Consider the following 15,725-nt stretch of genomic DNA (forward strand, 5'->3'; position numbering starts at 1 on the left):
GTAAACGCCTTCCACTGCTCACTCAAGGAAGACAAGGATACCTAGTCTAGCTTCAATATTACAAATACGCCTCTGTTTGTGGATGAACGCTCCCTTAGGTTGATAATCATTTTGACTATGTATCAGTACTGCACCCATTGGTGTGAAACTCGTTTTCTACCAATGATTCCCACAGCTACAGGAACACTACTTTAATACCTCTTACACAAAATACTTACGCAGTGCTATCAGACGAAAAGATCAACCTGACACAAACTGTGGGAAGTTTGTTTTACAACCTTCGTACCTGGATAAAGAGCTTTTCCTATTTGAGATATCTGTGAACGTTGTTGCATAAGACGATTTAAGAAGAAATGAAAATTCCTTCAGCTTCGCCAATGTTTAAAGAAATCGTGTTAACGGCACTAAATCGTGGTTTGTAATTCGTTTACTAGCCGTACTCTGCCACATTTCGCTGGTTGGAAGGCAAATAGCTTACTGACAAATTTCACAGAAGGAAAAGGGGGCCGAAATATCTCCCACTGGAAGGTCATGTTGTTTTATTTAAATGATTACAAAATCGGGTAAAACGAACAGTCAGGTTGTCAGTATAAGAACATTACTGTTGTCAATATGATGTTGCTCCGCCCAGGGCCTGTAATGATAAAGGGCCCGCTTAGGTCAGGCATATTGTACACAGAAGTGGAAGAGAGAGAACCACTAAATTCTACAATCCATATGCATTGCATACACACAGAAATTACTGTTACAGTGTAGTTATGGAGCCCAATAAGTGAATTGCATATTCTCCGGTGAGAAAGAGCACTGGCAAACAGTCTTCGCTACATTAGGTTACTTAAACTGGCGTCACTTTGAGCTAGAATTTATGACCAGCGACTAAGTGTAAGGACAGTGAGTCGGATGCGGGTTTGGCAACTGTGAAATACTTTCCTTACATTATGGAAGCGAATATTAAATTTGAATTAATATTGCGAAAATTTTGGACTTGGATAGCTTAGAATGAAAATCTTTCTGTTTATTGCAAAGGAAAACAATTGATTTTCTAAAACATTCTGTGTCATACACAACCTGAAACAGGTCACGTCGACCAAATCATATGGAAGAACCGACAGCGACGTATATTGGAAGGCAATAAGATCACTTGGCTTTTGGTTTGGCAGTATTCGAAAGCCATTTCTAGGCGCAAGTAAATGAAGAAAGGCAGCGCGTTTTCGTTATCAAGTAACGTCTTCATCAATTACTTTAGTTTTAATGTGATCTACGAGTAATTGCTGATGTTTGATATTAAGATGAAAAGGAATCTGTAGACAGGGAAAGAACTTGTTCTTTGGCAACTACTTCTATAATAACCAAAAGGACTTAAATGATCTTCAAGCAGATGTGTTCCAGCAGCGGTATGAAGAAAATGGTAGTAATAATGACGGTGATAACCGAATTATCCGGTAACTTCACACTTCACAATGGATTTTCTGGAACTAAGAAATTTCCTGAATTAGTGAATATTTCAAAATGGCTTCAAATCGAGGCTATGACGCCTAGAAGAGTCTTTACATCCTGCTGACATGAGAATACCATAATCTCCACGTCAGAAGCTTGCTTCTACTTAACCATTTAATAGACTCGCGTGTTTTCCACCGTGAGTAGTTTAGTAAGCTAAGCACATCATTCATTACAGCACACTCCTGGGGCTGGGAAATGTGGCCACAATGGTCTGGTGGAATGAACTATCACAAGTGCAATGCGTGGGTTCAGGCATTTACTCTTAAGAGGCACAAACAGATTTACTTTACCTCTGGTAACCTCAAGAGATAGCTGTTATAATCCAGAATCCGCATTAAACATCACGTTCCTTCATTCCAAACTGGACAGAGCTGGTTTACGTTGGAAAATGACATAGGTGGAGGTCGGGGTAAACAGAAATACTGTCACCAGTAAACTTACTTACATTAAAAAAATTTATTTTATTTGATGAACTGATAGCCGCCTAAAGGAACAGGGCTCTTATTTTACTTGTACTTGATTGAACTAGAGAAGTTGAAAAATTTGGTGCTGGACTGTGATTCGAATTCGTATCTCCTCTTTCGGGGATCTGAATCTCTCGGAACAGTGTAGATCAATCATTTCATTCCTTTTCCCAAGACTGCAGTCTTCTCTAGGTTTCCGCCAAAGGTAAATATGTGGGTCCGAATACTGATCCAGTACAAAAATATTCATAATTTCATTTCAAGCCCTGTCACGTGCACACCGGCCTGGTAGTGAAAATTAACGTGCATTTTTAATGTCTGTTCATGTTGCCAACAATTTCTGGACAAACACGCACGCATCTTTCTGTTGGTGAGTAAGCAATTGATACTTAAGCAATATTCGTGGACAATAAAGAAGAACGATAGGAGTGCGGTTCGATTGTCGCTCAGGCAAAAAAATTTGTGTCCTTATTTTAGATTAAACACCTAGTAGCTGGCAAGAAAAACCGATACGTGACATTAGATTTTACTTAGTTAACAATCCGATTACGTCTTGGATTCGAATCTCCGTCGCAGAACTTCACATCATGCGCTTCATCTTTAAATTCATACGCACTTCGTTACTTCTGAATTGAGGTATATCAGACATCTTTCACGGTTAGTTAACAGGGATGAAAGGGTCTTGATAGGAGTCCCGTTTTATTACAAGTTTAGATTTGGTTACTGATATAGGCGAAAATTTCTGTACTTCGTGACTCTTCATGGATAGTCAGCAATATGATATGATTAGATTAGATTAGATTAATATTTGTTCCATAGATCATGAATACGACATTCGTAATGATGTGGAACGAGTTATTTTGATGAAAGATTCGATTACATACCAGTATTCAATTTTTTTACAACAATTTTTTACTCTCTCTCTCTCTCTCTCTCTCTCTCTCTCTCTCTCCCTCCCCCCCTCTCTCTCTGTCTCTCTCTCTTTCTCACACACACACACACACACACACACATTCTCTTTTAATTTTTAATTGTTTGTTGTGCTCGACTATCGGCGAGTCACGAAAACGTCCGTGAATGAGTTTCTTAGTTTTGAGTACAATTACGAAAGAAATACAAAAACACCTATGTGAGTTACTGATTTATGATGCTTCGTAGCAGTCAGTTCTGAGTAGCATTAGCAATTAAGCTCCAGTCCCTAAACCTTGTTACAGAAATGCGAATCAGACGCATTACGTAGCAGCCGCGTCTTTGAGGCACCAACTATGTTCACTTCCCAGCTCGCTGTAGGATCACATCGGTTCGTCTTCTTCCTGCTGGTAATGTAACTGAGATTTGGCAACAACGCAAGGTATGTTTGGCAACTCTGTGATCGACGAGCTACTTCCTGGTGTGCACGGAATTAAGCCTCAAAGTTCACTTGATTTCTCGTGTCATTTCCATTGAATAAACTGAGTTGTTATCGCTTGAGGTGTAACTGAAGATTATAAATTTACGATTTTCAGCTAAGCAAGGTCATTGAAAGTGGCAATCGCAACTAATCTCGTCCTGCAAATATCAGTTTACGAGTTCTAGCCACTACTGGCCTCGTAAGAGGATGGCGCAAACCATATCTATCCGCTAGCTCTGTGTTGACGTGCTGACCTGTGGAAACGCGACAGTTATGGTTCGCGGTTCCAGCCTCACTGAATGTAACGTTTTCATCCCTTCTGTGTAAGAGCTGCAAGCAGTCAGGTCAAACATCGATAAGCAAATCGTAAGAAAATACTTTCAGCTCATAGTGCAATGGTGAAAAACTTACAATGTTGCACAACAGGTAACGCCTCTTTACGCGGCTTATTGGTAATGCCACGTAGCGCTCTGTATGAAAAATCACTAGCTGTGCTGTGTGCAATCTGTGGCTAGTTTGCATTGTTGTCTGCCATTGTAGTGTTGGGCAGCTGGATGTTAACAGTGCGTAGCGTTGGAGGTGAGCAACCAGCAGTGGTGGATGTGGGGAGATAGATCGCGAAGTTTTGAAATTTGTAAGACTGGTTGTCATGAACTGCTATACATATTATGACTTTTGAACACTAGTAAGGTAAATACATTGTTTGTTCTCTATCAAAATCTTTCAGTTGCTAACTATGCATATCAGTAGTTAGTGCCTTCTATAGTTTGAATCTTTTATTTAAGCTGGCAGTAGTGGCGCACGCTGTATTGCTGTAGCTCGAGTAACGAAGATTTTTGTGAGGTAAGTGATTTGTGAATGTTATAGGTTAATGTTAGTCAGGGCCATTCTTTTGTAGGGATTTTTGAAAGATTGCGTTGCGCTAAAAATATTGTGTGTCAGTTTAAACACAGTCATGTATAATTTTTCAAAAGGGGACGTTTCATATGTCGACCCTTTAGTGGAGGATACCTCACTGGAATCTTCTGATTTTTCCTTGTAGTTTGTGTAATTAGTGTAGATTTTGTTTATTGCTAGCGCGTAATTGTAGGGAGAATCTTCTTTGTAGTTGCAGTCTCTCATTGTTGTACAGTAAAACAGGTGTGGCACGCATGTAAATTTGCACCAAGTATTTCGCAGCTGCGCTTGCAATTAACTAGATATTATTTTCAGTGCTATGTTAATGTGTTCTCTTATTTTTGCTCTTCAAACTGTGTTTTTCTGTGTTGTCGTGTGGAGTATTGTGACAATAATGGCGTGTGAAAAACGTAATACTAGGCTCCAAAGTAAACTGAGAAATGACAGTGAAGACGAAAGCAGTGTGTTAGCGCCACCATGTAATGAATTAACTAATATTCAAAGTAGTAATTTGTTAACTGCGCATAGGGAAATGGAGCGGGCGTCAAGTAATGGTGTAGACAGTGAAACAGGTAGTGAACAGGGAAGCATTATCGATCGATCGGTCGGCAACAGCTCGCCTCAGGAATCGGGAATGACAGAACACAATATTGCAAATACTGTAGACTCAGGTTTTGGGTTCTCACCGTTTTCTCAAATGAGTCAAGACACATTTTCTGCTTGTCAAAATGTGAATGTTGCCGGTGCAAATGCACTGCCGAAAAGCACTGAGGAACATGTTTCAGACACCAGTGCATTGTTATTACAATTACTGCAACAAATGGGACAAAAGCTTCAAAAGTTAGACACAATGGAACAAAATCAGAGACAAACACAGCAAAAGCTTCAAAAGGTAGACACAATGGAACAAAATCTTCAAAATTTAGACACAATGGAACAAAATCTTCAAAAGTTAGACACAGTGGAACAACACCAGAGACAAACACAGCAACACTTAGACACAATGGAACAAAATCTTCGGAAGTTAGACACCACACTTGAACAAACACGTGAAGATTTAACTACTGAGTTACATAACATTAAATCGAAATGTCAAAAAGTCTGTAATGACCTAAAAACACAAATTTGTGAGCATTTCCAACCCATTTTTTCGCGCCATGAAAATGCATTACAGAATCACGAAGCAGCCATAAACGAACTGCAAACTATTGTTCATGAAAATCACGAAACCTTGCAAGTTAAAATTGACTCAGTTGCATTTACCGATTCGGTTACGCAACTTGCAAAAACTCGGGAAAACTTAAAGGACACAGCAGATACGATTTCAACACAAATGGACATTCTGAAACTTGGTTCAGAAAAACACACAGAGGAAATAATTTCACTAACGGATAAAGTAGCCGAACTTTCAGATCAGTTCACTAACTTATCTACAAAGGTAGATGATGATCTGAATGACACAAGACCTGTAGCCATCACTGACACAGAAGAGTATGAACAAATTAAGAAATTCAAACAAAATTAATACGCAACACAAAAGAGAAATCCGGGAAGTACAAAATCAGTTGGCAAAAGTAATACAAGAATTACATATTTCAGAGGACACTCGCGCTCCAACAAGGGAAGAGGGACTTAGAAATTCGGAAAAGCCACAAAATAATAACACAGGGCATTTCGGAAATTATGAAAGAAATTGGGAAGGTGCACCGAATTTTGAGATGGAACAGCCGACACCACGTAACAATGACCGATATGCTACTCGCCAACACGATGATTTTGATTATAAGCTGTTCATTACTACACGTAAATTCAAAACATTTAAGAATTCTGACAACGACATTCATCCACAAGTATGGCTTCATCAATTCTCTCATTGTTTTCCTCCCAACTGGTCACTGGAGCACAGGTTAGAATTTATGTGTGACTACTTGGAGAATGAACCAGCTGTAAGAATGCGATCGGTTATTCACGATTGCCACAGTGAAGGAGAATGTTATCGTGCCTTCCTCTCAGCATATTGGTCTCAAGCTACACAAGACCGAGTAAAACATAGCATCATAATGTTGAAACATTTCGGGCAGTCTGAATTTTCCAGTCTTGTGAAATATTTTGAAGACATGTTGCACAAGAATCAGTACCTGTCAAACCCATACAGCCCCTCAGAACTCATCCGCATTTGCTTAATCAAATTACCTGAACATTTACGACATATTATTTTGGCAGAACGTTGCAAAGACGACATTGAAGCATTTCAGGGACTGTTACAAGAACTGGAAATTGATACTGACAGTTGCAGAACGCGAAAACAGGAACACAACAATTACAGGTCACATCCGTCGCAATTCCGCGATGAAAGAAATAATAACTTGACACGACAAGGCTATTCTCACAACACAAATCGTGACCAAAACAGACACCACCCGTATCACGACCGTTGGCTGAGTAGTAATAATTACCGGGAACGATCACCTCTCCATGGTAGTGACTAGCACAGAGACAATCAGAGAAACAGACAATATGGGAACCAAAATAATTATTATCAAGGGAGACAGAATAACTTTAGATGCGACGGTCCAGCGTGCAGTTACGTATCAGGGAGAAATTCTCCACCACGTGACCGACAAGAAAGAAACTATGGAATCTACCGACATGACGACAGATGATATGATCGTAACGACAGACCTGAATTGAATCAGAACTGGCGGGATTCAAACAGAGAAGGGCCCTCTCGACAAGGTGAATTTGTAGAAGTTAGGTCTCCAAATCCCAATAACTACGGGTGCCAACAAAGACACAATAGGCAATGACTCATACCGCTGGCAGCCACAAAACGTACTTATGAAACTGACGATGCAGCTGCCGTAGCTAGTAATTACGTAAAAATGGAAGACATTAGGGACATCTTACTCCAGGAACACGACGTAAAACATAACAACATTGCATATCCTGTGATTCACATTACAGTAAATGACGTAAAATTTACCGCAGTACTTGACTCTGGCAGTCCCATTTCAGTAATTAGTGAAACAGCTTTTAGCAAATGCAACAAATCGAACGATTGCCCCACACTTCCGTTACGCAGGATTAAATTACAAGGTGCAATCATTGGAAAAAGTGTAGATGTACGCCAACAAACGAACTTAGAATTCTTTTGTCAAAGCCACAGCTTCTCTATGAACTTTCTTATTGTTCCATTACTGTCGACGGAAATTATATTGGGAGTAGACTTCTTGAATGAATACAAAGCAATCTTAAACTTTCACGATGCTGAAATAAGTTTAGAGAAAGAAGGTAAGTCAATAGTTTTGAAATTTGAAAATTGGTTCTCAAACCATGACGAGGAAATTAATCGGCTTTACCTTCTGTTAGACAACAGTCAACAGTTCGGAATTTCCTACGGAAATAGACACTAACAATTACTCTGCAAGTACTGACAGGGATGATATCGACGACATATTTGATACTAATGAGTTAATTCAGAATAAAGTTCAAACAATTGGGAATTGTAATGACACTAATAGGCAGGACCTTTTTGAGATTTAACAAGAACATTCTACAGGTTTTACTCACAAAACAGGAACAATCAAGGGATTTCAATACCAATTTCGTGTTCGTGAGCATACTAAATTTTGTGTTAGACCATACGTAATTCCAGCACATTATAGGGACCGTGTTAGAACAGAAATATGATCTATGCTTGACGAGGGCATTATTGAGCCTGCAGTAAGCTCATACAACAATCCATTACATGTTGTTGAGAAGAAAAATGGATCGATCAGGCATGTCTTAGATTCGAGACAAATCAATACTATCATTATTCCTGAAACAGACAGGCCGCAAACGTTGGAAGAACTTCTTCAAAATTGTAATGGTGTAAGAGTGTTGTCTTCCATTGATCTCAGATCCAGCTTTTATCAGATCGAACTTCATCCAGAATGTAGAAAATACACAGCTTTCCTTTGTTTCGGCGTTTTTTATCAATTTCGGAAACTTCCTTTTGGTTTGAACATATCTTCGGCAGCGTTCATTCGCGGGCTAAAATCCATATTACCAGAGTTCTTAAAACGTCGCATCACCTTATATGTGGACGATATTCTGATAGCAGAAGCCTCATGGGGACAACATAATCGCATCCTCAACAGTTTGTTACGTATTTTTGCAGAATCTGGAATTACAGTTAACTTGGAAAAGTCTGAATTCGGTAGGTCAAAGGTGAGGTTTTTGGGACATACTATTTCTTCTGAAGGCATTCAGCTGGATCCTGAAAAGTTAGAAGCAATCAGAGCCATTCCAGTTCCATCCACAAAAAAACAAATCCGCAGTTTTCTAGGTCTCGTAAATTTTTACCGTCATTTTCTGCATATGCAAATTCCTGTTACACCAAAATTTTGTTCTCTTACTAAAAAAAATACTAGTTGGAGCTGGGACGAACAAGCACAGTTGGAATTCAATTCGTTGAAAGAATCGCTACTTAACGCGCCAATACTAGCTCATCCAGATCTGTCACAAGATTTCTGCCTTAGCACGGATTCTTCTAAAGTCGGTCTTAGTGCCCATTTGCTTCAAGAAGCCATAGAAAATGACACTACTGTTCAGAAAACCATTGCTTTTGCTAGCCGAGTGCTAACAAAATCTGAAAAAAATTATTTCGTTACTGAATTAGAAGCTTCACCTATCGTTCGGGCATTTAACAAATTCCGTTTCTCTCTTTCTGGCAAGCACGTAAAAGTATACAGTGATCATCGTGCATTACAATTACTTATGTCATCAAAATTAAATCATGACAGATTAAAACGTTGGGCATCGTTTCTGCAAGAATTCCACTTCACAATAGTCTACATTCCCGGCAAGGAGAACATTATTGCGGACGCACTGTCACGCGCATCGGCTGGGCTTGAGAAAAGTAACACAGAAGGCAACCTCGAGAAAAATTTCAGTATTCTTTACATTCAGAAAGTCGCCTTTGAAAACTTCATCACCACATCTTTAAAGGACATTGTTCATGAGCAAGATAAAGATCCGATTTGGAAAGACATCAAAAGCAAATGGCATGAAAAGACACACACACAGATTCGGCATTATTATCTGGTTAGAAACAACACACTGTTCAAACGCTGCACTGTTGATGACAAGCTATGGCTAATTTGGATTCCTGACTATTTTGTTAATAAGCTCATTTGATACATTCATTTCAGCTATGCACATTTTGGCCCACGAAAATGTTATCATATTCTTCGAACGACTTGTTTTCACAATATGGAAAAGAGAATTCGAAGAGTCTTGTCTATTTGTAAACTTTGTCAAAAGGCGAAACCATATACTGTCTCCCATCGTGTTCCGCTGTTTCCTATCATTCCTTCTAAATTAAAAGAATTTGCTGCTGTTGATCTCTTGGGACCGCTTGTCAGAACATCGAATGGGTTTTCATACGTTGTAGTCGCTGTTGAACTTACTTTAAAATCAGTTTCTTTCACTCCGTTACGTAAAGCCACGGGACGGTCTGTATCCAACCCCTTTGTTAAAAATTTCTTACGTGAAGTAGGACACGTTAGTAAAGTCATTTCAGATAACGGACCGCAATTCAGATCTGCTGTTTGGTCATGCATGCTTCGGAATCATAAAATCAAACCTGTTTTTATTTCATTGTACTCACCACATTGTAACCCCTCCGAACGGATTATGAAAGAAATCAATAAGCTTTGCAGACTTTATTGTCACAGAAAGCATCAGCATTGGGACAGATATTTACACTTATTTCGAGACGTGCTGAATGAAATGCCTCAAAACTCCACTGCTTTACCACCTACTCTTGTATTGAAAAATGAAGAACCACCGAACAGAATCAGAGAGCTTGTACCTTTCCCGAATACACGTAAACTTCGACACAAAGACATAACTGATTTGGCCATTAAAAATATAAAATCTGCAGCAGACAAAAGGAGAAAACTAAATGGTAAAGCAAATGCAAAGAAATTATATATTGGTCAGAAAGTTCTCATTAAAGCTCATTCATTGTCACATAAGAAGAAACACTTGAGTCACAAATTCTTTCTAGTTTACAATGGACCTTACAGAATCCGACATATACCACATGATAATTGCGTTGAAGTTGAAACTCTGCGTACTAGGAAGAGTAAAGGTTTACACCACATTTCACATGTAAAACCGTTTATTGAAAGATAATCTGCTTTTTAGCTTTGTCTTTGCCATATAACTTTTCAATTTATGTTGCTAGTATGCTTTGTCAGACTTAGAATCTGTTAACATGCAACAATGTTTGAAGTTAAATATCCAGTCAAGAACCAAGAGAACATATTTAAACAGAAATTAAGAATGCATTGTTATTGTGAACAGACGACACAGTGTTATTGTGTGTGTACGTTCTTGCTTGTTAGTTGCACGATTACATAATGACTATAAGGCTCACATACTTAGAACATCTACCAGTACTGCTAATGAGATTTTAATGCAACATTTTGGTTTACTTGAAAATACATTCTGGATTTGAAGTACTTTCTGTGAAATACCAGATGACACAGTGGTTGGTTTATGTGACAGCTACACGATTTTATCACGATGCTACTAATGAGTGACAATTTGCAATGTTACTTTTGCGCTGTATCTGTTTTATATCTGCACAGTGTTTCTGCATTATTCTGGAAAGTAAAACATGTTTTAGTAGTAACTTTTGTGGTATAGCTACAATGAGACAGCCTTTTTCGTAGCACAACAATGCGTTACATTATAGTTCTTTCTTGATCACGGTAAGGTACGTAATAACCATGGTATCTATACACAAAGCATTTCACTTTCGTTTATGATGAGGTAAGTACATTGACTTCAGCAGAACTTTGATTACAGAGGACGATAACTACGACAGTTCCACAGAATTATCTTACAGCAAGACGCATATTTAGCGCTATAGGACACGCATTTGAGTGATTAATTTTGTACTTAAACCATTTATTTTTCAAGATTTTTGAATTACAAAGAAAGTTTTTCGTGATACATTTCATTCCATTGCTGTAATCTGTAACACCTGAGGGTATCATTACATTAATCCTCAGGGGAGTACACGCTTACTTTGTGTATCATGTGCGTGGCAAGCACAAGGAGCCCTAGCTGAAATGGTATTTGCTTATACAACTTTACACATCGGTACCATATTTCTCTAACACAAAATCACACAGCTATCTGATTAGTTAACAGAGAAACAAACTTATTTTTACTACATCAGTGACACATGTTTACGCAATTACACCATTGGATAACTTCACACCTATGAAATTGTATTTTGTCTGTACTTTGTGAAATCTTCATATTTTTTCAGAACCGTTGTGATACTATGAGAGCTTAGAATGATGTATTTGGTAAGGGATCATGATTTTTGAAGTATGTTTGAGGTAGATGACTTTATTGAAGGTCTTGAAATTATTGATGGAAGCTGCGACGATTCTCAGATGTGTTGATCTGTTATGATGTTATTATTGCGATGACGATGTGTAGTATGCTGTTGAGGTACGTTTATGATCAATAAGCTGAGAATCGTACTTTAAAGAGTTATGAAATATGTGTACATGCATGAATGTATCACAATGCCGCCGAAAATTTTTTGGACTCTGTTATATTGATAGGATTTTGTTTCTACACATTTGTAACGCAAATTCTCGACCTGTGGAAATTTTGTATGAGACTGTTACTGCTGTCGTAAATATTTCGGTAAGAAAGTTAAGTGACCACCTTCACGTAATGCGTCGTGGGCACCCAGCTGCGCGACAATCACCTGGAAAAAAGCCATTAGTGTGTGTCTTTCAGAGGCACAGGTGGAAAAAAAATATAGAGAGGCCATACCCTCGCTATTGACATTTCTTTGTAGAAAGCATCGCAAATACGACACGCTCAAACTTGGAAACATATGATTACACTGTGGAGCTCTTAATTTATGATATTTACTAAAATGCCTAATGAAATGATGAGAAACATTTTGTATCTATTGTCTTTCTAGTTGAGAGATTGCTCATTTTGTTTAATATCTGGTTTCCAGCTGTGTTGCAGCATTGGTTTTATAAAATAAAATAAAATGCATTTGTTAATGTGAAAACTTTCTGTCAACAGATCTATTAAATAATTACTTTATGATCAACATTCTTCGAAAAAGGAGCTCTTGGAATGGAAAGAACAATAAGAAGGGACTAATAACAGTAACTGCATATATAATTTTCTTTTCAAGTACTTGGTAATTTTTGTAGAATTAGTTTTTGTAGTGCACCACTTTAATGGCATAGATATTAAGATGTGGACAGACATTTCTCTTATCTGCATTGTTGCCATTAGTGTACTATTTTTTCTGCTTGAGCTTTGTCATGTTTAGGTATAAGTTATTGCATTTGCTACTGCTGTTTGCCAGGCATAGTGCTACTAAATTTCACTTTGTATTACTCTGTTAAGCTAGTTTTACTACTGATTTATTTTTCTTGTTGCTGCACATTGGCTCATATTAGTTGTAATGTTGCATTGCTTGGTAATTTAGATTTACTGGGGCTTGCTTTGACAATTTCTATTTTTTTCATTGCTGTTTGTATGAGTTGTTTTATGCTGCTGCATTGCCTCGTCCCTTAGTTTAGCATCTGAGCTCAGTAGATTTAAGTTAGCTTAAGATGGGGTGGGCCATATAAGAGAACAATTGGAAGAAATACATTGAGAAGCTATAAGAAAATGGTTTGGCCAAAAAAGTAGTGTACAGTGGAGAAAAACTATTTTTGAAAGAGGATATGAACAAAAAAGTAGGGTTTAGTGACAACAGGTTTAGGTAGGATTTTCTTGGAAATAAATGATGAGGTAAGATAATGGAAAGTAAATAATGAGGTAAGAAATATGTGAACATATAAATACAGAAAGCATGCTTGGATAGGATTTTTTTGGTGGAAACAAATGTTGAAATAAGACGAAAGATCTATGGAATGAAGTTTTGAGTTGGACTGTAGTATCAAATTTTACACTGAAAACAAACCCTGTCCTTTCCTCCTGTGTTATTCTGCTATGTGTTTGTGTACTCTTGTGTATTTGTGTTTTTCCTGTCCTTATGTGTTTAGCTAATATGATCTATGTTGTAGAATTTTTCTGGTACTAAGCTACATTCACTATGACGAGGAATACTGTTATCCTCAAATATAATTTGCATTTGTAATATGTCATTTTCTTTGTAAAGATGTTCACACATTATTAATTCTGTTCTGTTTCAATTCTCATGTGTGAAATTAATGTTTAGAAAACTATTCTCATTATTTTATTTATTTACTTACGTCATAATTCTTGTAACACTGATGTATATGTTTATTTCTCTTGTTTTGTAAAGTCTGTGTTACTACAAATGTTATCTGTACAGTTATATTTTTAATGATGTATTTTGTACCACTATTATTGTATTCTTATGTTATAAAATTGTAATTGACACCAGTTCATCAAATGAAGTAACTTGTAAGTTACATTTCACTGCACACGTTTCTGTTGGTCATAGTATATGGACAATATGTGAGAAGTAGGGACTGATAGTGTTTGCATGTGTGTTGATAATTCAGCAAGGGACTGGTTAACAGCATTGCTGATTCTAAGGATATTCCAAAATGTTTTGTGAGTACACAAGTGGTGGTTTATGGACTTGCTATATTCTCTGCAAGACTCTTCGATGGTAATTGTGCACCTGCACAGTCGCAACAGATGGCTGCTGGCCGTCTCTACAAGGACTACAGTGGATCTGCACCTTTGATGACCCACCAATACCATTATTTCTACAAGGACTGAAGTGTGTTTGCACCTTTGATGTCCCACCAATACCATTATTTCTACAACGACTGAAGTGGGTCTGCACCTCTGGTGGCCCACCGATACCATACTCTCTACCAGGACTACAGTGGGTCTGCTGTGTGATGACCTACCTACCAATATTATTCAAAACTTCGACTGACTCTGCCGTGGGTTTGCTCTGTTGTGACCCATTACCTGTCTGCAAGTCAAGAGTCAGCACTGTCTTTCTGTTGGAAGGACAACACCACTTCTTCAAGACGGCATGGAAATCCACTACTTCCGTGTGCATTTTCGTTTACTGCTCAGTCTTTGAGAAAAACACTGCAATTTTACTGTGATGAATGATCAGGACTGTCTTTATGGACTGTGAGAAAATTTTAGCTTTTGACCAACATTGTATCAATAAGTGTGTGCATTTGATATCTTTGTTATTGTAATTATGAAAAATTTAATCAAATCATTATTGGCCACTGCCCAAACAATTTGTAACATTTTTGTGCGGAGCATGGGGGCTATGTAAGTAGGCTGTTTAGGTTTGGCCATTCTTTTGTAGGGATTTTTGAAAGTCAAATTGCGTTGCGCTAAAAATATTGTGTGTCAGTTTAAACACAGTCATGTATAATTTTTCAAAAGGGGACGTTTCAAGTGTTTTACTAATTTGTGCAGATAGAGCACGCTTGTCTACAGATACTCAATTTTATTACAACAGACTTTCGTCGTAAGGTTATCGTTGGTAGATTTATTTCATTTCTTACAATACAGTGCACAGTTTTCGTAAGGTTTCTTTTACTGTTGTTAAAACAATACTAAACATGAGAGAGAAATTAATCATCAACGATATATGCGAATTCTCTGATGTTGTCTATAACAGTCTGACAATTCACATGCAGTTTATTGATTACATGTATGTAGAAAACTTATTCTGAGTTAAAGCTGTCAAACAAGGTTTGAAGAAGAATAAAATGCCACTACCAGACGACAGCTCATGTAGAAAATACTTTTCTGACTATTTTGGCGTGATGCGCTCTCCCCATACATAATACCAAAGCTTCGAGCCCATCTGCTGCCTGGCCGTCTATTAAACCCTAATAGAACAAAATGACGCAGAAGTTAGCCTTTTTTCCACAGGCGACTATTTTGGGTTGAGAAGTGAAAAGAATTACTTTCAAAGTTCCATTAAATTGATAACTTCAGTAGACAGCAGAATTGCGTTTTAAGAAAATGTAGTAGCGAATGTAATAGAACACGCGACGTCTTATCAACAGTGCACGACGCTTACCGTTTCGCTACTAGCTGTGACGTAGCTATAGCACCTCTGGAAGTGAACAACAGTTGCTCCAGAACTTCGGCATTCCACAGTGCTGTGAGATAATGCATATGGCCGGATATAGACTTCTGAGAGACAGACAGTTACAGCATTTCATTTGCACTGCACGATGGTTTCAACAAACAGACAGCGCAATTGAGTAGCTCAAATGGAAAGGAACACTTCCTATTTAAATTTCTGCATCCTACACTGTTGGCAGTCCTGTGTAGGTGGCAGTTATGTTATTTTATTTCGGTGATTACAAAATAGAGTCGAATGTATGCTGGGTAGCCAAGGCACCTAGTTCATGGCGATTCGGTCAACCAAATAAATGAATGTACCGAACATCCTGCAAACCACTACA

Source organism: Schistocerca americana, chromosome 3, assembly GCF_021461395.2.
Source record: "Schistocerca americana isolate TAMUIC-IGC-003095 chromosome 3, iqSchAmer2.1, whole genome shotgun sequence".
NCBI classification, from domain to species: Eukaryota; Metazoa; Arthropoda; class Insecta; order Orthoptera; family Acrididae; genus Schistocerca; species Schistocerca americana.